The sequence below is a fragment of the Phyllostomus discolor genome, chromosome 3 (genome assembly GCF_004126475.2).
Source record: "Phyllostomus discolor isolate MPI-MPIP mPhyDis1 chromosome 3, mPhyDis1.pri.v3, whole genome shotgun sequence".
Classification (NCBI taxonomy): Eukaryota; Metazoa; Chordata; class Mammalia; order Chiroptera; family Phyllostomidae; genus Phyllostomus; species Phyllostomus discolor.
In genome coordinates this window covers 107,116,267-107,140,774 of record NC_040905.2, presented here as the reverse complement: position 1 = coordinate 107,140,774, position 24,508 = coordinate 107,116,267, and the positions used below count along the sequence as shown (strand labels likewise).

Genomic DNA, 24,508 nt, shown 5'->3' with positions numbered 1-24,508 from the left:
CACCTGGCACAGTGCAGCATGGAGAGGGGAAGCTGCCTCTGGCTGCATAGCAACAAAATGAAGCTCAGAGTATTAGCAAGCAGATATCTGGAAAACAGGAGTTCAAGACAATGCCCTGCCACAAACCTTAATTGGATGCCAGCTTCTGAGCAGGATCTTTTCTTGCTAATATCCCTTGTCTTTACCACAAGCCAGTGAGACAGGAATTAACCCTCCCATTGTACAGATGGAACTGATGCTTAAAGAATCTAAGAAACTGTGGAGCTGAAATTCAAGCCCAGGTTCTTTAGTTAGTACAGGTGTACTGAAATAGTAATGTGTGCATTTATTTTTCATGGCTTTAGAGAAGAAACTCTTTCTGGTTTGTGTCCTGTACTTAGCACAGTGCCTTTGCTTAATAAAGATTAAATCAACCACAAAAGCAAACATATCACAGACAAATGACCCCCACAGGGACATCCTTGTCTGTTATGTCATTCATATTTCTAAGAAACACTTTCATGGGGTGATAGTTTATAGGGGAGTCCCTCTATTTACAACTCATTTAGAAGAACACAGGTTCTGAGGAGAGTCACATTTGGGTTTGAAATCCAGCTCTGCCCCTCACAGGCTGTGTTATATAGGTCAAGTGAGTTCATGTCTCTTTTTTGTTGCTTGTAAAGTGGGGATAATAAAACCCACTTCATGGAGATGCTATGAAAGCAAATGTGCCAAGAGTAGAGGAAATTCTTTTATTGAAAGTTTAGAACACACATGAAGTGATCATTTAATTTCCCAATCATGTTTTTTATATTCTTCCTCATTTTAACACCAATTTAAGTTTCATTTTCTCTTTGATAGTTGAAGCAAATTAGGCTCAGAGAGGTTACAACTTGCCTGGAGACACACAGCTAGAAGGTGGCACAGTGGCAACTTAAAGGCAAAACAGTCAAACCCCAAGTTTGTCCCTTTCTTACGTACTTTGATGCCTTTTAGAAGGGCTTGAGAATCTGGGATTTTGACTCCAAATTCAGAGTTTTAGGAAGAAAGAGGGATGAGGAAAGTATTTCAAATGGATGGGAAGTGGAAAAGGAGAAATTTGCCTTTTGAATGTGAGAACTGATAGGTCTGAGTTTGAGGAAAGCTGATTCTGTGTCAGGTATGATGTGTCTGGGGCTTACTCCCTTGAGGCAGAGAGTATATCATATCAAATCTCATTCGAAAGAACCTATGCACCCCTATAATCATTGCAGCATTGTTTATAATAGTCAAGTGCTGGAAGCAATCTGCGTGCCCATCAGTAAATGAGGGGATAAAAAACCTGTGGTACATTTACACCATGGAATACTACACAGCAGGAAGAAAGAAGGAACTCCTAAGCTTTGAAACAGCTTGGATGAAACTGGAGAGTATTATGCTAAGTGAAATAAGCCAGGTTGTAAAAGACATACACCATATGATCTCACCTCTAAGTGGAACCTAGTGAACAAAACAAACAAATGAGCAAAATAGAACCAGAGGCATGGGAAAAAGGAACAGACTGACATTGACCAGAGGGGAGGGGGCAGGGGGATAAGGGAGGACAGAAGGGGAAGGGACTAGTTAAAGAACATGTATTGATGACCTATGGACATAGACAACAGGGTGGGGATCGGTTGTGGGAGTTGAAGGGACAGGGTGGGCAGGGCAGGGGAGAGCAACAGGGGAAAATGGGGACAACTGTAATAGAACAACAATAACAAAAAAAATCTCTTTTCTGATGGGAACAACAAAAAAGTCACAGACCAGATGAAAACAGAAGTACATATTTCCTGGAATAAAACACTGATATGCAGCCTGGAGGGAAAACACACAGGGGCTAAGGGTTTAAACAGCTGGTCTATAGGAACTTATATCCAGAATATATAAATAATTCTTACAAATCAGTCAAAGAACATTTATGAATGGCTCATAGGCATGGGCAATGGAGAGGGTTGACTGTGGGTGAGAGGGGTAGGCTGGGTGGAGGGGGGCAATGGGGGAAATATTGGGGCACTGTAATAGAATAAACAATAAAAAATATAGTAGGAAGAAAATAATTCTTACAAATCAATAATAAAACAAATAGTCTGATTTAAAAATTGGCAAAAAGATTTAAATCAACATTTCTCCAAAGATGACATATAGATGGCCAATAAGCACATGAAAAGATGCTCAACATAATTAGCTATCAGGGAAATGCAAATCAAAACCACAATAAGATGCTACTTCACATTCATGAGAATGGGTAAAATAAAACAGATAGACAATAACAAGTGTTGGAAAGAATGTCAAGAAATTGGAATCCTCACACTTTGCTGGTAGAAAGGCAAAATGATGCAGCCACTTCGAAAAATAGTGTGAGAATTTAAAATTTCCAAAATTTCAAATATGGCATTACCATGTGAACCAGCAATTTCATTTCTAGGAGAACTGAAAACATGGTCTCACAAAAACTTGTACATGAATATTCATAGTAATAATATTCATAATAACCCCTTTTTTCAAAAAAAGGCAAATTTATTGAAAAAAGTAGATTAGTAGGTGTCTAAGAGATGGGTGAAGGAGGAGAACTTAGGGAGTGACTGCAAATGGACATAAGGTTTCTTCTTGGAGTGAGGGAAATATTCTAAAATTGTATTATGGTTATGGTTGTATAATTCTGTAAATATACTGAATGTCATTGAATTGTACACTTATAATGGATGGTATGGTATGTAAATTCTACCCTAATAAAGCTGTTAAAAAGATGACTGGTCCATTGCCCCAGCTAGTGAGGGTCAACCACTCAGCCCCAAGCAGTCTGACCCCACTCACTCACCCACATCACAACCTTACTCCAGTAGGAAGGCAAACCTTAAACTTACTGGGTCACAGAAACTTTTCTCATGGGGCCCAGGGACCCAACTTGGAAAAGACCAGGAATGACCAGCCACCAACTTTGCTGCTGGCAGAGGTAGTGCCAGCAATAGCTGTCTATGCTGTGTCAGTCACTGGCCAGCCCAGGGGCGAGAGGGGACCCGCTCCTGGTAACAACTCAAGCGGGATTAAGTCAGCAGTATGTCTGATGTGTCTGCTATATTTGTATCATGGCTCCCTGTGCCTGGCCAGCCATTCATTTAGAACAAACTTGGCAGGACAAGGCAGCCAACTAATTAATTGTTGCATCAGTAAAACTCAGGTTTGGTCATCTCATGATGAATTACATTGTTTAAATGAACTTAACAGCTGCATTAAAGAAAGAAAACACAGGAAATCAATATAGGAGAATTTTCTCAGCCAGAGTCAGCATTTCTCATGGACTAGGGCAGTTGTGAGATGAGCATCTATTACATGGCAAAAATGGTATTTATCATTGACAAGACCATCCTAGTTTACATGCAGGAGTTTAAAATAAGCACACACACATGCACAAGCACACACACATGCATGTGCACACACGCACACACACAATACTGCAGCCACAAAAGCAGTAGACTGTGCTTGGCACAAAGCCCAGTCTCTGGATTTGATGAGACCTTGGTTCAAATACCAGCTGCTCCACTTCCTAGCAATGAATTTGGCAAGCCATTTAACTTGGGTCTTGGTTTCTCTTATTGGCAAAATGGGGATAAGAATAAGACCAATGTCTAGTGTTGTTAGGAAAATTGAACTAGATAAAATGGAGTAACATTGCAGTTCTGGGTAAGTAGGTGTTTGTAAAGGTTTGCTATTGATCATGCAACATTTTTCTCTTGCTACAGTGTTTCTAGAAGCAAAAGCATCATCCTTTACATCTTTCTTCATGATTCTATTTCTGAACTCTATTCTTGACCTTGATCTATGCCTTTCAATCCCTTTGCCCATCCCATACTGTGTTGATTACTATGGTTTATACTAAGTCTTAAAACTAGATGATATGATTCCTTCAAATGTATTCTTTCTTTTCAAATTATTTTATTGGTCAAAAGATTATTTTTGGGAGCATTTTTTAAAACTATGAATCCAATTTCTTTCATATATCTATGTTCATTCAGGTTACTCATTTTGTCTTGGTGAGTTTGGCAGCTTTTACATTTTAAGAAATTTGTCCATTTTATCTAAACGTTTGTTTTGCATTTATGTGTATAGAGTTGTTTGTAGAGTTTCCATGTTAGCCTTTTAATGACCGTGGGATGATATTATTCCCTCCTGCATTCCTAACATTGGTAATTTGTGTTTTCTCACATTTTTCTTTTTTAGTCTTGTTGAAACTTTATCGAATTTGTTTACTTTTTTCAAAGAACCAGTATCTTTTGGCTTTATTGATTTTACATATGCTTTTTCTATTCTCAAGTCCACTTTTCTTTTAATCACTTTGTTGTTGAAAGCAAATATAATAACATTGTTCTCTTTGCTTTGGGATAGATTTTTAGCTCATTATTTTCAGTTTCTTAAAGTGGAGGCTTAGACTGTTGATTAGAGACCTATTTTCTTTTTTAATGTAAGCATTTGATGCTAATAAATTTTCCTCCAAGCACTACTCTATTGCCATTCCACAAACTGTCATACACTTTATTTTATTTTCATTAGGTCCAGATATTTTGTCATTTTTCTCACAATTTCCTTTGAATCTTGGAACCTTTTTTTGAATCTCATTGTAGTTTACAAGTTGTGGTTTTGACTACGTTTCTTGTATACATGTATTTTGTAATGGTTGGCCTAACACTGCCCTACTTCTCACAAGTCTATTTAGAGTCAGTTCTTATCACTTCCAGTGGAATATAGAAATATTACCACCATGGTGTAATATGTAATATATATGTAAATATGTATTAAAAATTCCCCAACTCAATGTTACATTTGCTTTCAATAAGTCTATTTTCAAGAATTCAAGAGAAAAGGAGTTTATTATATTTGCTTAGCAATTTACCATTTAAGTTGTTCTACCTTCGGCTACCAAGCATCCAAATTTCTTCCTGGTATAGTTTCTCTTAGCCTGAAGAATTTCCTTTATCAATTCTCTTTGGGAAGATCTGCTGGCAACAAACTCTCTTATTTTTTCTTCACATAAATTTTGTATGGTGCCAAGTGAATGCTATACTTATCAGGGGTGGGGAATCACTTTATAAATTATATAAAGGTCTAACCACTATGCTGTACACCTGCAGCTAATGTAAAATAATATTGACTGTCAGCTGTTATTGAAAAATAAAAAAATAAAGAAAGTTAAAAAAGGAATGTCTATATTTCACCTTCATTCTTAAAGGATTATTTTCTCTGTATATGAAATTCTGAGTGGACAGGTTTTTTCTTCCACATTAAAAATATCTTGCTTTCTTTTGGCCTCCATAGTTTCTGATGAGAAATTTAGTCACTCAAGTTGTTGTTGCCTTATAGATATTGCACTTTCCCTACCTTTGTCTCCATTTAAGATTTTCTCTACCTTTAGTTTTCTGAAGTTTGATTATAATATATCTGGACATGAAGTTTTGGGGTGTATTCTATTGTGGTTCTGTAGGTTTATGGGGTTTAAGGGGAAGGTTTCAGCAATTATTATTTGAAATACGGTTTACTCTCTGCACTCTTCAGAACATGGCTGTTATACCTTTTAGTATTATCTCTGAAACTGGGTTCAGTTTTTAAAAATCTTGCCTCTCTGTTGTTCATATTGGGTAATTTTAATTTCTACTGACCTGTCTTAAAATATACTGACTTTCTTATATTATTTTTATTCTGCTATTGGATCCTTCAGTAAGCTTTTTAAATTTTTGTGATTGTATTTTCAGTTCTAAAATTTCTGCTTGATTCTCCTTTAGAGCTTCTGACTGGGACTCAAAGTTTCTTTGCTGAAATCTTTAATACTTTCATTCACTTTAAAAGTGTGTGCCTATCAGAGCATTTCTGTCATAGATGTTTTAATGTTGTGTTCAGATCATTCCAGTATCTGCATCATCTGGGTGTTGGCATTTGTTGGATTGCTTTTTCCCATGAAAAGTCAATATTTCCTGATTCTTCACAAAGTAAGTAATTTTGGATTGCATCCTCATATTATAGTGCAAGACTAAATGTTTAAATCTTGCTTCAGTGGACAATTGACCCCATTGGGTTGAGACCACAAATTTCTACTGCCCTTTTCTAGATTGTAGTTTCAATGCCTCCTCCACTTTCAAAGCTTTTGCAGTGCTCTATGGATTTGGCCCTTTCCTGAGCCACCCACTACTCAGTCTGGAGTCCAGCTGATGGTCTGTTTCACTGCACAGAACCAGATCCATGACAGGTGCAGCTCAGGGATGAGCCCCATGGTTCAAACAACATCATGGAGACATTTGGTCATGGAGACCTTCTATCTTGGTTCTAGTCATTTTGGTTCTAAACACCCCCGGGGATGGGGTCAAGCAGTATGAGGATAGAAGGAAAAAGAACAAGTTTTTCCCTCACCTTATTGGGACCATAGCTTCTTCAATTTCTCAAGGATTTTAGGCTCCCTGCTGGTGCTGTTACTATGAGGATACCCCTCTTCTGTCCCAAGAACCTGAGCTGAAGAACTTTTCTTGGAGCTTTCTGTCTTCACTGATGCCCACGTCTTGGTTTGGGGATTACTTTGAGTCTAGGCCAGAGGACATGAGAGAGAATGATGCTAAACTTACTGATGATTCTGTAGTGCTTCAAATTTTAGTCTTTACTCCAACCTGCCTGTTACTTTTTAGTTCTCAAAAGCTGATCTATACATGTACCAGGTTTTATAGCTCTATTCAGTATGAGAGGCAAGATGTTGAGCATTCACCCAATCCTACCCAGAATTAGGATAATCTGGCTGTTTCTGAAGCATAGCAATATCCTTATAGACTAGAAATAGTTAAGGGCTTATTCATCAAAGTCAGAGTAATTTGAGTTTCAAAACTGATTCATACCTTAAAGGTTTGCCCAAATAACTTGTGAAATAAGTATTATCTCTTTTTATGAGGGCTTACATAAATTAAATAAATTCACTAAGAGTAAACAGCTGGTAATTAGCATAAGCAGGACTTGAACCCAGTTTGTGTTAGCTCCAGGGTCTATTCATCTTGCAGTACCATGTGCTAATATCATATCATCATTTTATTACCTGCAGGCATAAAGCTTATGCTTTCCTTTCTCAGATAATGTTGATTGACGGCAGCCCTTAAGTGCGGGAATTAGATCATCAAGTCCCAAAGCAATTTTGTTCAATAAAAACCTAAGACAATTCATTGCTTTCTATGCCTTTGTTCTTTCATGGTGATTTGTGAAGGGAATGGCCTCCTTCTCTGGCTTTATGCCTTATCCTTTGAAAACACAGCTGCCAGGGAGAATCCTGACCTTTCACTCCAATTTTGTAGATAACCATTTTGGACAAGACACAGAGCTGAGGCTACTCATGTCAAATGCAGGTAACATACTTAAGGAAAAACAGTTAATTTTGTACTTGTGAAAATGAAAGACATGTATAGCTAGTAGCTGAGACCTGGAAAGGAATTCAGTAATTACTGTACACTTTGTTTCTAGAAGACATCTGCCCAATAGTTTGGCTCCCTTTGGAGGTAAAGTATCTCAAAGTATCTCCCTTTGGAGAAAAAAGTGTGAATTCACCCAAGCATCTTTCTGACACACTGGAACATCTCAGTGAGTTATAGCTTTTAATGGGATGTAAAGAAAGTCCTGTTATATTCAGACTATAGAGAAAGTGGTGACTAAGATGACTAAGGAGATAGGATGGAAAGATCTAACCTTCTCAGAGAAAGTAATGGGGATCTGAAATCTCTGTCAATATTTTTAAATAAAAAATGCAAGGGGTAGAGCATAACAATAGAAGTCAAGAGACTACATCAGTTGGGATTCTTTTAGTTGGTGGTGTCAGAAGCCGTCTCAAACTAGGTTAAGGAGAGGTACAACAATGTGTTGGCTTAAAAAATGATCAGTTTTTGTCTCTTCAGATTCTAGGGGTTGCGCTAGTTCAGGTGTGGCTCAATCAGGGCTCTTAGCAACATCAGGAATCTCTACGTACTTTCCTCTGTGTTGGCTTTATTGTCAAGGTGATTGTCCATATATGATGGTAACGTAAGGATGGGCACCAGCAACTCCTGACTCCCATCCTAGGTCTTTAGTAGTCCTACCAGAAAGAGAGCATGTCTTTCTCAATAATCTCAGAAGAAGCTTTAGGGCAGATTCTCAATGACTCTTGTTGACCCGGCTTGGGTTATATGCCTACTTTTCAGCATCCCTGTGGTCATGAAGATGCAGTTCTCTAATTGGCCAAGCCTGGACTATGTGGTTATAGTCCAGATCCCTAGGAAGGATTAGCTCAACCTAATTACAGGGGCAGAGAGGCAAGAAAAGGTGTCATCCAAAGGAAAATTGAGGTCTTGTTGCCAAATGAATGGAGAGGGCAATGGATGATGTTTAGGAAAATAAAAGGAAAAAGGAAAAAGAAAGGGATGGAAAGAGAAAAGAAGGACAGAAAGTAAGGAAGAAAGAAAAGAAAGGTATGTCCATTGTATCTGTTGTCCATACTGGCTCTGATATTTACTAGTTCTCTGTGACTTTAGGCAAATCCTTTTCCTTCTTGATCTCCTATTTTTTCATGCACAAAACTGAGGGATGTGGACAATGTGTTTAAGATCATTTCCAGCTCTATGTAGTCTTTGATTATGAATCATGTACATTCAGATGCTCCTCAAATCTCATATCATAGTCTGGGTGCTCAAAGGAGCATCACAGCTGGAGCTTGAAGGAGGCAGTTTTAGGAAAAATACAAGAACTGTTTTCCTCATACTGTTTGAAGAACATAGACTCTGAAGCCTATTGCTTAAGGTTGCATGCCAGATCACTGAGCAACCTTGGCAAGTATGGAAGCCTCAGTGCCTGACACATACAATGGGTATCATAAAAACCCCTACCTTACAGTGTTGTGATAAGAAGTATGGCAAGCAGAATTCTCAGATGGGTCCATGATCCCCACTCCCTGGTATCCATGCCCCTGCATAATCCCTTCCCTTGAGTGAGGTGGAAACAGCAACTTGCTTCTATCAAACAGAATATGGCAAAGTAATGGGATGACTACTCGCATGATTGCATTACATTATAGGAGACTCCATCTTAGCCAAGTGGGGCTAGAGATTCTGTTGCTCATTTTAAAGAATTAAGCTGTCCTGTTATTAGAGGAGGGGCCATGACAGGAGCTAGAGGGTGGCCCCTAGGATCTTGAAGAGGTCCCTGGGTGACAGCCAGCAAGAAAACAGGGACCTTAGTTCTACCACTACAAGGACATGAATTCTGCCAAACAATTTGGGAGTAATTTGAAGTGAATTCTTCCCCAGTCAAGCTTTCAGATAGGAAGGCAGCCTAGCCAATACCTTGAGTGCAGCCTTATAAAGTCCTGAATAGGGGAACCATCTAAGCTGCGCCTGGAATCCTACCTAACCCATAAAAAGGGGGAGATAATACATGTTTGTTGTTTTAAGCTGTTATAGGAATTATAATTTGTTATGTAACAATAGAAAACTCATATAAGGGCTAAATGAGATAATACATATAAAGTTCATAAATTTAGCATGGTGCCTGGCTAAGTATTCTATACTAGCTATTTTTAATTGTTGTTCAAGCACAGTTTATACTAGTTATTCTTAATATTATAGTGAAAGAGTTTGGCATTATAGATTCAAGATAGTAAGTACGAGGCTATAAATCTCCTTGTGTCCATCAGAGATAACCTTCTGGGCTGAATAGACCCCAATCTGGAGCCATGCTTCCATACTAAAAGTGCCATCTTCGCAAATATCTATATAGCCAAAAGATGACCAAGCTGATGTACCCCTTATTTGAAATACAATTTATAATCATCCAATTTCAGCAGAAACTAGCTTAGTATAATGGGAACTGATTCAGAGTATTAGCGTTGGAAATGTACAGTGCTTACCCAATAATGAGGTGAGATCCGGTAAGGATGAACAGGTGTTTCAAACAACCTCAGTATAAAATTCTAAAATTGGGTTCCTCCAGGTTTTGGAAACTAAGAGAAAGGCAAATAACATTTACTGAGCACCTGCCAAATGGTCTCAAACACATTGTTGCCTCTAATGCAAATAGTCTATGAGAAAGAAATGATCCTCTCCATTTTATAGGTGAACTGCTGAAATTAAAGAAGGTGAGCTCAGAGAAGTTAAGGGACATGCCCACACCTCTCACTGACCTCGAAAACTGGGAGAGTCCTTGGAATCTAACAGGATGGAATTGTAACCACTGTAGTATGTGAAGGGAGTCTAGCCCACAAAAGAGGGAAAAGAGAATGGATGAAGAGGATTGGAAGCCAAACAGTCTTCATTTGAAAACATTGACATTTGGTTTAATGTATGCCAAATAATATTTCCAAGGGGAAGGGGAACCTTAAGGGAAAAAACAGGGACATACAGTCACTCCTGAACCCCCTAGTGGGAGAGAGGAAATAAATAGCAAATAATATTTGGCTGTAAAAAGAGAAGAAAATTTTATCCTTTGTGACAGCATTGGTGGTCCTGGAGAACATTATGCTAAATGAAATAAGTCAATCTGAGAAAGGCAAATACCATATGATTTTCATCATATGTGGAATCTAATTAACAAAATGAACTAACAAGCAAAATAGAGAAAGACTCATAAATAGAGAGCAAGCTGACATTTGGGGGTGGGGGCCAGGGAGGGGATTGTAAGGATCCTGCAAAAAAGAAAAAAAGAGAAAGAACTCATGGACACCAACAACAGCACAGTGATTTCAGGAAGGAGGGGAGTGAGTGCAGGTGGAAGAGGGAATGGGGGGGGTGGGTAAATGATAATGGAAAAAATACAATATAAAATAATAATGTAAAAATTAAAATTAAAAAATGTGAAAAAAGCAAATGTTATATCTTCTTCTTTTTAAAATTTATTGTGTGGTAAGAACGCTTAATAAGACATTGACCCTCCTAACAGATTTTTGAGTGTTAAACAGTTTTATAATCTATAAGTGCTGCATTGTAGAGCAGATCTCTAGAATTTACTCATCTTGCATAACAAAGCTTAAATTGCTTCATTACCAACTCCCCATTTTTCCTCCAACACCACCCCCCACCCCTGCTCCGGCCCTGGCAACCTCTGTTCTGCTCTCTCCTTCTCTGAGTTTGACTGTTATGGATTCTTCATATCAGTGGAGTCATGCCGTATTTGTCCTTCTGTGATTGGCTTAATACACTTATTTTTCAGTATTCATCCATGTTGTCACACATTGCATGATTTCCTTCTTTTTAACTCTCCATTGTATGCATATATCACATTTTCTTCATCTGTTCATCCATAGATGGGTATTTAGGCTGTTTCTGCATTTTGGCTACTGTGAATAGTGCTTGAGTGAATGTAGGAGAGTGTAGGAGACCGTTCTGCATGGTGTGGGTCCAGCTGTCACTCAGAGATGCACAGGACTCATGCCCATAGATAGGTTCTCCCATGGGGAATCAGGCCTGCAATGTGCCTAGGCCACTTTGAGTCTTGCTTTTTGCTAAAAACTCCCTTACCCTGAATTGAGACAGCAAGTGCTTATTGTAACTTCCTAAAATCCATGCTAAACCTTCCAAGGATGAGTGTAACCAGTCCAACTACTCTTCCCTTTTCATTTGCAAACTTCCTTCTTCTGTGATGTAGCAGCATTGACTCCTTTGTTTTCTGTATAAGGTAACCACCAAAAGCCAACCTATGCATAATAAATGAGGACCATCATGTAATGTGCCAAGAAAAGAAATAAAAAGCTGTCATGGCGGAGGCCACGGCTTTTTGCTCCCTTTGAAAGCAAAGCCTCCTGCCCTTGTCCTCCATAGGACTTGGTAGTCTGTGTGAATGTCTCTCCCCCATCCACAACATCATGGACCCCACAAGCTGGGGTCCACATCAGAGCAGATATTTCTTTGAGATCCCAATTTCAATTCTTTTGGATAAATACCCTGAAGTGAGATTGCTGGATCATATGGTAGTTCTTTTTTTTTTCTTTTTTTGAGGAAACTCCATATTGTTTTCCATAGTGTCTATACTATTTTTGAAACTAACAGTAAACAAGGGTTCCATTTTTCCACATCCTCACTAACACTTACTGTCTTTTTAAAAAATATAACAACCATCTTAACAAGTGTGAGATAACATGTCATTGAAGGTTTTTAATTAAATTTATTGGGGTTACATTGGTTGACAGGATCATATAGGTTTCAAATGTACATTTGTCTGATACACGATCTGCATATTGCATTGTGTGTCCACCACCCAAAGTCAAATCATCCTCCATCACCATACATTTAGTCCCCTTTACCCTTTACTACACCCCCACCTCCCTTCCTGTGGTTAACCACCATACCGATGTCTGTTGTTCATGAGTTTCAGTTTTATATTCCACATATGAGAGAAATCGTATAGTTCTTAGCTTTTCTGACTCATTTTTCTTAGCATAATATTCTCAAGCTTCATCAATGTTTTCACAAATGGCAGTATTTCATCTTTTCTTATGGCTGAGTAGTATTCCATTGTTTATATGTACCACATTTTTTTTATCCAGTCCTCTAGCAAAGGACACTTTGGTTGTCTCCATGTCTTGGCCACTGTGAATAATGCTGCAGTGTACACAGAGGTGCATATATCTTTTCAAATAAATGATTTGAGTTTTTCAGGTAGACACCCAGAAGAGGGGTTGCTGGTTTATGTGGTAATTTTATTCTTAATTTTTTTGAGGAACTGCCATACTGTTTCCCATAGTGGCTGTACCAGTTTACATTCCCACCAGCAGAGAATGAGGGTTTCTATTTCTCTGTAACATCTCCAACACTTATTATTACTTGTCTTGTTGATAACAACCATTCTAACAGGTGTGAGGTGGTATCTCATTGTAGTTTTGGTTTGCATTGCCTTAATAGCTAGCGAAGTTGAACATCTTTTCATGTGTGTGTTGGCCATTTGTATGTCTTCTTGGGAGAGGTATCTGTTCAGGTCCTCTGCCCATTTTTAATTGGATTTGTTTGGTGTTGAGTTGTATGATTTCCTTATATATTTTGGATATTAACCCCTTGTCAGAGCTAGTTTGCAAATGTCATAGGTTGTTTGCAAATATCATTGGTTGGTTGCCTTTTTTTGTTTTGTTGTCAGTTTCTTTCACTGTGCAGAAGGTTTTTAGTTTGATATAGTTCCATTCATTTATTTTGCCTTTACTTTCCTTGCCTTTGGGGTCAAATTCATAAAATGTTCCCAATGATCAAGGTCCACATATTTAGTACCTATGTTTTCTGCTACATAATTTATTGTTTCAGGTCTTATATTTAGGTCTTTGATCCATTTTGAATTTTTGTACATAGGGACAAACTGTAATCTAGTTTCATTCTTTTGCATGTGGCTTTCCAACTTTCCCAGAACCATCTATTGAAGAGGCTTTCTATTTTTCATTGTGTGCTTGGCTCCTTTGTGAGAAAATACATGTGGTTTTATCTCTGGGTTCTCAATTTTGTTTCATTGGTCTGTGTATCTGTTTCTCTGCCAATGTCATGCTGTTTTGACTATCATAGCTCTGTATTATAATCACAATCCAGGTGTGATACCTCTGGATTTGTTCTTTTTTCTCAGAATTGCTTTGGCTATTCAGGGTCTTTAGTGGTTTCATATGAATATGATTTTTTGTTCTACTTCTTTAAACAAATGCCATTGGGATTTTGATGGGGATTGCATTAAATCTACACTGGGTTGCTGGGTTATATGGTAATTTTATTCTTAAATTTTTGGGTAGTATGGCCATTTTAACTATGTTGATTCTTCCAATCCATGAATACAGATTATCTTTTTATTTTATTATGTCTATTTCAATCTTTTTTAATAATGCTTTGTAGTTTTTAGTATATAGGTCTTTCACATCCTTTGTTAAGTTTATTCCTAGGTATTTTATTCTTTTAGTTGTAATTGCAACCAAAAAATTCATTTCTTTTTCTGAAGTTTCATTGTTAGGACAGAAAAGCAGTGGATTGCTGTACATTAAGTTTGTATCCTGCAACTTCATGGCATTTGTTTATTGTTTCTGATAGTATTTTGGTGGAGTCTTTAGGGTTGTCTATAGAGATAATCGTGTCACCTGCAAAAAGTGACACTTTTACTTCTTCCTTCCCAATTTTGTTGCCTTTTATTTCTTCCTCTTGCTAGACTGCTCTGGCTAGGACTCCAGAATAAGAGTGTGAGAGTGGCATCCTTGTCCTGTTTTTGATTTAGAGGAAAAGCTTTCAATTTTTCATCATTATTGAGGTTTTGATTTGCATTTCTCTGTTGACTAGTGACTTTGAATATCTTTTCATATACCTGTTGGCCATTTATATGTCTTAAGAGAAATGCCTGTTCAAGTCTTTTGCCATTTTTTAATTTGGTTGTTAAAAAAGCACAAATGACACAAGCAAAAAATAGACAAGTGGCCCTATGGTGAATTAAAAATCTTCTGCATATCGAAGGAAATAGTAAATACAGTGAAAAGGCAACTGTATTTGAAGAAAGGGAGAAAATATTTGCAAGCCATATATCTGATAAAGAGTTGATGTCCAAAAGATACATTCCATTTTTAAAGAGTGTACATTATTATTTTGGTAGCCTCCATATGATTTTTTCTTTCAATATTTAAAAATTGAGCACTGAAAATTAAAATGCCAGAGGCTGTCAGGGTATTTTTTCTCTTTTATTATGTATTAGAAGATTGCTATCCTAGCTTGTTCCAAACAGGATTTGAGGCAGGTATGAAAGATATACAATATTTCAGTTATAATATATTATAGCTAATTAATTAAAAAGATGAAACTATAAAAGCCCTCAACCAAATACACAATGAAGTGAGGGAGAACCAGGAGTAAGATTTGTTACACAAAACCCATGCTTGCTGGAAGGAGGCCACAAATTCTGCTTCTGTAACCTCCCATCATCTAACTAGAAGAAGCAAAGATGATTAGTTATAAGAATTTCATGTCTATACATAGAAACAAACTACAGTGGCAATGAGCATTTATTGAACACAGTTAAGAACCAAGTCTCTTCATGTATTGTCTCACCTAATCCTCACAACAAATCTGCAAACTAAGTATTAGTATTAGTAAGCAAATAATAAATACATCCTCAGTGTTTCAAAGTAAAAGAGAGGGCCAAGTTTTCAGAGCTAAAAGTGGTAAGGATGAAATTCCAAGACCTGCCCCTTCCCATTGGACTGTGCTGTCCCTCTCCACCACAGCTGCTTTGGAGTGCAACTGAAAACCACAAAGATTTTCTCTAAGGCACAGGTGGCAAACACAAGGCCTGCAGATGGAATCCGGTCCTCCACCTTGTTTTATCCGGCCTGGCACCTTGTTTCTACCCAGCACCGAGCACTTGCTTAACTGTTAAGGAGTAGTTACATTTTTACAGTCCTAAAATTATACATGGCCCTTTGATGGCAACCTCGAGGCTGATGTGGCCCCCAGTCACATCAAATGAGTTTGATGAGTTTGATGAAAATGAGTTTGACACCCCTAAGGGGTTTCAGAAGGAGGGTCCTATGTTATGTAATGAGCATGGCTGTAATAATAACCTTAGAGCAAACCCCAAAACAAGTTTAAGGGTTATTTCTCACTTGATTCCTAAATACAAGTCAGTAGTACCATATTAAGGGAAAGTTTGGCATGAAGACATACTATAGGGTGAGATCCAAGACATGACAGGTTGTTATTGTTTTATTTCTTAAACATGATGATGTAAAACTATTCTAACAGAGAAATGTCTAGTCCACAGCGCTGTCACAGAGGCCCCCGAAATCCAAGTCCACAGTTTTCGTCATCATCTGACTAATAAACTCGTAAGAGGTCAGCTCTGCTTCACTTAACACCTGCAGAGAGGTAATGAGCTGCAGCTTGGACTGAATTACCCAGGTTAGAGGCAGGGGGAGGCTGAGCCGGGCCCATTTCCACCAGACACAGAGCTGCCAAGAACAAAAGTGATGCCGGCATTTGCAAGGAACCAGCAAAAGAGAAGTAGAGGTGGTGAGATGTGTTTGGGAGGCTGTGAATTTCAATTAAGCACAGTCTTAATTAGGATGAAACAGCTAAAAAAAAACCCTTCATGTACTACCATAAATGCCAGCACAATCTTGGCCTGATCCTAGACCCCAGTCCATTTCAATCATTTGTTTATGCAGCAGGCCAGGATTTGGAGATACAGAGTGGGCACTGCCCTCATGGAAGTCTCCTCTGGGGGGTCTGGACTCTGTGCCTCCACTAGGCAGCTGGGGGTAAAGATCTCAGGAAGGGACATGGAAATAGGATATGTCTCAGTGGATGGAAATTAAGGTGGTCAGCTTTCTTGAGTGACCTACACTTGACATCCATAAACCTACCCACCCCAGATTCTGGTGGATTGAGGGACTAGCTTCCACATTATGTTTGTGGGTCACTAAGTCTGGAATTGGAATTCAGTTCCATCCAGCTGTAAAACCCATTTCGTTCCACAGCATCTCACTGATGCTTTACTAGACAATCAAAAGGTCTAAGTCACTAAAATGGCAGGAACATTGAAAATATCTCTCTTGGGGTTATTCCTAACCTCTTTTTTTCTTGGGCAAATCTCAAATGGAATAAAACCCCTGACCTTTATTATACAAAATGTGTTGTTAGTATACCAGTGGTTATTTTTACAGCAGCCTTGCCTAGTCAAATCCCCTTTGAAGAGCAGAGATTGAGCCAGCAACCTCCACATCAAAATGCAACAGAGAATCCCAAAGCAATGTCACCAATATTGCTCAGACAACTATAGCCTCTGAAGTCTGCATGGGAGGCAAATTATCTCACCCTTTGCACCCAACTAAAGAAAGAGACAAGGAGAAACACAGAGAAGCATGTGGGAGAAGGGCAGTTGACAGCCCCATTGTGGAGGATACAGAAAACCAGGAACAGACAGAACTCAAAAGGTGTGTCTTTCCTACAACCTAGCCCACTCAGGCCTGGATATTTCTGAAGTCTCCCAGGATCATAGAACTTGGTGAAGTTCTCAGATGCACTATGTGATCAAGAATATTAATAAGTCAGAGGTACCTGGGCCTAACAGCGCTTGCTTTCAGGTTCAGTATTAGTTAATACAGGATTAGTATGGGGTAAAATATTGAATGTATTTTCCTGTAATGTTTCCCCTTACCCACAAGTGTTCTGGTAAATAGTATTTGACATTATCTCAAGGAAAATGGCTGTGAATGACCAGGCATTAACATAACTGATTTTACTTTCATTCCTATGGGCATTTCTATTACCCCAACTAATTGCTTTAAAATACTGTTATTTCCACTCATCCTTCATGTAGGTACTTAGGCCCATTGATTATGAAAATATAGTAGAATGCTGAATGTAATGGTCATTCTGTAATCTTTGGGGGCATTAAAGTACAATATTGTGTTTGAGCAGATTGGACAAAAAGCTTCATCCTTTGTCCTCTGACTGGACAAAGCAGACCCCTCCAGTATTCACCTGAGCAGGGAGGACACCCAAACATCACCAATCATTCAAACAACATGCTTCTCTTCCAGTTAATCCCACAACCTCTTGATGACCCTGCATTCATAGCTCAAAAATCCTCCCATATTTTCTGCCACACCTTCTGCCTCCTGGGCTCTCTGTTTAACAAATGCTACTTTCTTCCTCAGAAAAGTCCCCTTCACAAAACAATTGAGATACTACCAGCTAATAACCAGAAATAAGGAAGACCGAGGGAGCAGATAAAGGTGATCAGAACCCATTGCCCCTCCCCAGAAGGGAACACAGCTCAATATAGCTTATAGCTACATCTTCTCACAAAAGAAACTCTCCAAGCAGCTCTTATTCTAAAGCCATGGTTTTAAGGATATGTCTCCATAAATGAAGGCAAACAGATCTAATGAAAGTGGGACTGCCACGGAGCTCACACACAGCCTTGTCATTGGGCTTGAACTCATGCTTGCTCCAGAGGGAGGTACGGGAGAAAAATACAGATCTGTTGTATCTGTTACCAAAAATAGGGTTTGCATTTCTTTTGGGCATTCTTAGAACTAGATAAGATTGTTGACATAATCTTGTCAGTTATCGGTGAGTGCAGCCAGTCTTTATGGAACCCCACAGAATGAGGTGGAATTTGAATTCTGTAGGTTGGGGGAGTTGGAGAGAGTCACACAGTGAGAGGTAGGCAGACCCCAAATCACCAAGGAGCTGATGTTTTTACCTAAGGACTATTAATTTTATCCCAAAAGCTGGGTAGTGATGTTCTCAGATCAGTGTTTTGGAAAGTCACAATGGCAAACTTGAGTAAAATGAAACCAGTTAAGAGACAGGAAGACCAGTTTCCAGAGCCTGCTCTAACATCACAGAGATATTAGGGATGAAGAAATGGCTTGTATGGGGACAGGAGGATGCTGACCTGCTCACTGAAGCTAACCCCTCCAACCTGTACACCTTTGTGGCTCTGTTCTGTGCCCAAAGCTCACCTTCCTTCCTAGCCCTCCCTTGTGACTTCCAGAGGTCTTAACTCATTGGGTGTACTGCTACAGGTGCCAACCTTTTCCTGATTAGCCTAAGCTAGGACCTCCTGAGTCATTTTCCTGGCAGGACTTCAAGTTTACCTCTCTAACATTATTCTTGACCTGGGCCCTCTCAACACTAAAATTGCTACACTGACCTTTTTGTTCCTCACAGTGGCGTAGAGTTCATGGTCAATAAATATCTGTATAAACACTCTGAGTCCAGCCCTGGCTGGTGCGGCTCAGTAGATTGAGTGCCAGCCTGCGAACCAAAGGTTTGCCGGTTCAATTCCCAGTCGGGGCACACGTCTGGGTTGTGGGCTGGATCCATGGGAGGGGGATTGTGACAGGCAACCATACACTGATGTTTTTCTCCCTCCCTTCCCCTCTTTCTAAAGATAAATAAATAAAATCCTTTTTAAAAACACTCCAAGTCCAACTTGCAGCCTTAATTTTGTTCCTTCCTTGTCTGATACACACCAAATTTTAGGAAATGGGTTTCTGGAATATTAGAACAGTTCTATTAGAGCAGTTCTATTTAGTTGACTGTTGGCATTCCTAATACCTGGGTTCAAATCCCAGCTCCTCCACTGGGTGGCTGAATGGCCTTGGGAGTGTTACCTAAACTAAGACTCAGGTTTCTCAGGAAAAGAATGTATTTCTTTTTTTACTTTTATTAGTATTTATTTTATGCTGAATTTGCTCCCAGACCATAAAGTTTTGATTTTTTTAGTTTCTTCTGGGACATCTGTTCCTTCTGTGCAACTTACTGTTCTGGTTTAGGAGCAATCCACTCTTTTTCAGTGAGGATCATCTCAGTGTGGCAGGGAGAACTCATGTATAGGCTAATCCACTCATGAGCTCTGTAAGTTCTACGCCACATCTTGGGAGCCTTGTTCACCTGGATGTACTCAATGATCAGAGAATCTACATCTAAACCCTTAAGTTCAGCATTACTCTCTGCATTTTTAAGCATGTGCAGCAATAACTCAGCACTCTTTTTGGGCTGCTGACCCTGTGTCCGGCCCCACTGCTTGGCCTGGGCACTCCTACCAACTCCACCATTGTACAGATGGAATGGGACCCATTGCTTCTTTAAAGTGACATCTTTCAGGTACTTGGTGGCTTTTCAAATATGCATACCCTTGATGGCCTGGGCAGTTTCATGACTGTTCTTAAAGTAAACATGAAGATTTGAACCTCTTGATTTGCAGGATTTTGTGGGGTTTTCTGTGTTAATTGAATAGCAAACCATCTTCAGAGGTCACCTCTGGCCGCTTTCAGGAATTCAGGAAGAGCAAGAATGTAAATCTTCACTTTATTCATAGTGTTTCTCAGAGATTCAAAATATAAATAGATCTACTTCGAGGATAGCACTTGGTAAACGTGAGTGTCCTTCCTGGCAACAAAGCAAGAGCTGTGATTAGACAGGAAATGGCTTTCATTTGGTAGAACTAAAGTCTGCAGTATTGACCAGAATTCAAAGCATTACTTTTCTTTCTGGAAATAAAATAATATTTTAATTCAGTTCTACTTAAAAACTAAAAGTAGTTTCCTTGCTTTCACAATGAACCCACTAACCACATTTTTACACAGAGAAAGCTCAGGTATAGTCCACTGTTTTACAAGACATGACTCCATATAGTACATTTACATTCCTGGGAAGTATATGAACTTACATAATCATGTATAGTGTAGATTTGTGACTTTTGCATCTGGGTTTGAAGCCTGGCTCTGCTACTCATGACCTAAAGGTCCTCAGAGAATTTATTCAGCTTCTCTGATTCCATTTCCTCAAATGTAAAATGTAGAGATTGTTGACTGCATAGGGTTACTATGAGAATGTGGTAAATTTATATCAAAAGCACATAAAGCAAAGCCTGACATGCGGCAAGTTCAATATCAATTTCAGTGATAATTGTTAATATGCTTAGCACAGTGTCTGGTGTGCAGTAAACATGTTCTCACATTAGCCATGATGAATGGACTTTTGCTGACGTCCATTGGATAAGATCAGAAGCAGTGAGAATTGACAAGGCAGGGGGCTCTGTGGGCAGCTGGGGGCCAGGCTGCTGATCAATTTATTAAACTCTTATGGCTCAGCCATTCAGGTGTTGATAGGGTACTGCTACTTCAAAAGAGGAAGTCAGAGGATGCTTTTGCTTTAAAACCTGCAAACGAGAATGTCAATGTTTAGAAAGGAAGCTTGGGACTTGGATTTCCATGTTTCACTTGATGTGACATGTTCTAACCTCACATGTGCAAGGCCATATCCTCCCAGTGGCATACTTCCATAGACACATTGAGTATCTACCCAGAAGATGTTTTTTTTTAAGAACTTGGAAATATTTAAAGCCTTTACGTCAGAGCAGAGTTTGGAGTGAAGGGTAGAAAAGAACCTTTATTTTTCCCTCTGATATCTTATAGCTGGGGCTTCTCCTGAGAAATGAAATGATAACAATTTGGTAGCAACTGTCAGGGGAAGGGCACCTCCATCTAGTTGATTCTTTTTTCCAACTTATAACTAATAAGTTAGTGCATGCTTAAATCACCTGGGATGTAATTCTCTTTAACGACTGCTTTCTTTTGGCCTCTCAGAGTGGCTTGTCTAAGGGAAAAATCAAAGGTGCTGAAAGAACACTTCAGCTTTCTGGGTTCTGACTTCTCAGGCATGAGAGGTTAAGTAGTGATAAAGAGAACTAAGATCAGAGAGCTGTTTAGCTGTTCAGAAGAAGGACTGAAACATTTAAGACCTCTTTTCTGACCCTGGCTGGCATTGTCTTTCTGGGATGCCTGGAACTGTAGCAGCCATTTTGAGGCCATGAGGTAAGGATAAACCCTGTGTGATGATTGCATATCAGAAGAAGGGAAAGGACATCAACATCTGTCTTCATGCTCCTTAATTTTTTGAACATGGAAGCATCCAGATTATCTCATGTCCTTGCATGATGGAAAGTGGACTGTATCTCTCTTATATGACAACCAATAAGATAACTATGATAGAAAAATTGCAGAAGACATGTCATTGTCAGAGAGGAGTGGGGTTGAGGACTGGGTGAAAAAGATAAAGGGATTAAGCCAATAAACAAAAACCCTCATAGACACAGACAACAGTATGGTGATTACATACCAGAAGGATCACCCTACCAGAGGGGAAGGGTGATGGTGGGAGAGGTAGAAGAGGGAGAAGAGAGGATAAATGATGATGGAATGAGACTTAACTTGAGGTGGTAAACACACAAAATACAGATGATATATTATGGAATCTTACACCTGAAGCCTATATAATTTATTAACCAATGCCAGCCCAACAAACTCAATAAAAATATGTGTATCAATATGAAATTCAAATAAAAAAAAAAAGAGTGACATATGCAGTGTAATCTCTCTCTAGTCACACGGGGCGGTCTGGTCCATGGTCCTCCAGGACAGTGCCATCTGGGGGTAGAAAACAGTATTTTTCTCTTTGTGTCTCTTTTTCTTTTTCTTTTTAAATTTATTATTTTAATTGTTGTTTCAGTACAGTTTTCTGTCTTTTACTCCCATCTCCGCCCCTAGTCCTTCCCACCTCCCTCCCATTTCCACCCCCCCCACTAGTTTTTGTCCATGTGTCCTTTATACTTGTTCCTGTAAACTCTTCCCCTTTACCTCTGAAATTCCCTCCCCTTTTCCTTTTTCTGAATGGAATAAAAACTTTCTCAGAAAATCCCCCAGCTGTTGTAGTGTCATAGTTTATGTCGTGTGCCCAGACTACAATATCAATCCCTTGATAAAAGGAATGACTTTCCATGGCTGCCTTAGATCAGTGGTCTTCAATGCTGGCTTCCCATTAGAATCACATGGTGGGGCTTATATAATGCAGTGGTGCCTCGGCTCCACCACAGATCAGTTCTCCTGTGGACAAAAGTTCTTTCTCCTTGTCCCATATATTGTGGTCTTAAATCTGGAGAACTCCCCACATTTTGGAAGGTCAATTTTTCACGTTATGAACCTGACTTTGTGATACCCAAAATGGACTATATAGTTACTCATTTGCTTAAGAATGCCTCATTGAGCATTGACAATGGGGCAGAAATCGCTCGGATCATTGGAGATGTTGTTTTAGTCAATAAGACAGGGAAGTCTTTGATCTCATAGAGCTTTATAGTTAAATAAACAGAAACTAAAGAATAAATAGACACCTGCAATACTTTCAAATGGTGTTAAATACCATGAATAAAATACAACAGAAGAATTGCATAGAGACTAGAGATGGGGTGCCAATTTATATAGAGAGTCAAGAAAGGTTACTTTATGAAAGGGACATTGGAATTGAGGCTGAATGGCTAGAAGGCAGCATAACATTCTTGGAAATGAGAGCAGCATTCCTGATTACAAACGAGCCTGGTGTGTTTGAGGAACAGTCATGAGGCCCATATGCCTGGAATGAATGGGTGATGAAAAGCATGGTAGGAGATGAAGTCAGAGGTAGGACCTCACTGCCCTAAAAGTTGTAATGGGTTGAGTGGTGGCCCCCAATATATGTGTCCATCCAGAACCTGTGAATGTTACCTTATTTGACAAAAAGGATCTTTTCAGGTACAATTAAATTAATAATCTTGAGATCATATCATTCTGGATTATGGTGAGCCTTAAATCCAATGACGAGTATCCTTATAAGAGAAAAGAAGAGAAGAAATACACAGAAGACAGGGTGATATGCAGACTCAGGAAGAAACTGGAGCCAGAAAATGCCAAGGATTGCTGGCATTCACCATAAGCTGGAGAGAAGCATGGAATCGATTTTCCCTCAGAGCCTCCAGAGGAACCAGACTTGACAACACTTTGACTTTGGAATCATGGCCTCCAGAACTGTGAGGGAATAAATTTCTGTTGTCTTAAGTCATCAAAATTGTAGTAATTTGACTTCCAGCCAAGATGGAGGCATAGGTAAATATACTGGACCTCCTTGCACAACCAAAGAAGGACAACAACAAAGTTAAAAATAAAACAAAACAAAACAAAAAAACAGAACTGCCACAAAATTGAACAGTATGGAAGTCTGACAACCAAGGAGTTAAAGAAGAAACATTCATCCAGATTGGTACGAGGGGCAGAGATGAGCAGCTGGGGCAGAGAGGACTCATGGTAAAGTGGCAGCAGGAGGACCAGGGAGGGCAAGGCATCAGCTCAAGGACTGGGCAAAATGTCAGCTGGTAGAGTGGGTAGTCCCACATTTGCATGCAGATAAACCAGGAGGGATAACTAGGGAGTGAGACAGACCATCCAACTCAGGATTCCAGCACAGGGAAATAAAGCCTCAAAACCTCTGACTGAAAAAAACCTGCAAGGGCTGAGATGGCAAGAGAAACTCCAAGTTCATGGGAGAGACCCACAGGGTCCTAGAAGGTACACAAACCCACTTACCTGGGAATCAGCACCAGAAGGGCTCAATTCACCTGTGGGTAGCGGGGGAAACAACTGAAAGCCAGCAGAGAGCCTAGCAAGTGGCACTGTCCCCTTTTGGACCCCTCTCCCATGTACAGCACCCAACACAGTGACCTGGATTGCCCCACCCTGGTAAATACCTAAGGCTCCAACCCTTATGACATAAAAGGCATGCTGAGACAAAAAAAATGGCCAAAATGAAAGAACAGATCAAAGCTCCAGAAAAAATATACCTAAGCAATGAAGAGATAGGCAACCTATCAGATGCACAGCTCAAAACACTGGTAATCAGGATGCTCACAGAAATGGTTGAGTATGGTTGCAAAATAGAGGAAAGAGTGAAGGCTATGCAAAGTGAATTAAAGAAAAATGCACAGGGAACCAACAGTGATGGGAAGCAAACCAGGACTCAAATCAATGGTTTGGACCAGAAGGAAGCAATAAACATTCAATCAGGACAGAGTAAAGAAATTAGAATTCAAAAATATGAGGAGAGGCTTAGGAACTTTTCAGAACAACTTTAAACATTCCAACATTCCAACTCATAGGGGTGCCTGAGGAGAAGAGGAAGAGCAAGAAATTGAAAACATATTT

At 39.3% G+C, this 24,508-nt stretch overlaps 1 pseudogene; it reads right to left on the bottom strand.

Annotated features, from left to right (window-relative positions):
- Positions 1 to 19,175: 19,175 nt before the first annotated feature.
- LOC114502403 lies at positions 19,176 to 19,763 on the bottom strand (annotated as a pseudogene).
- Positions 19,764 to 24,508: the final 4,745 nt, after the last annotated feature.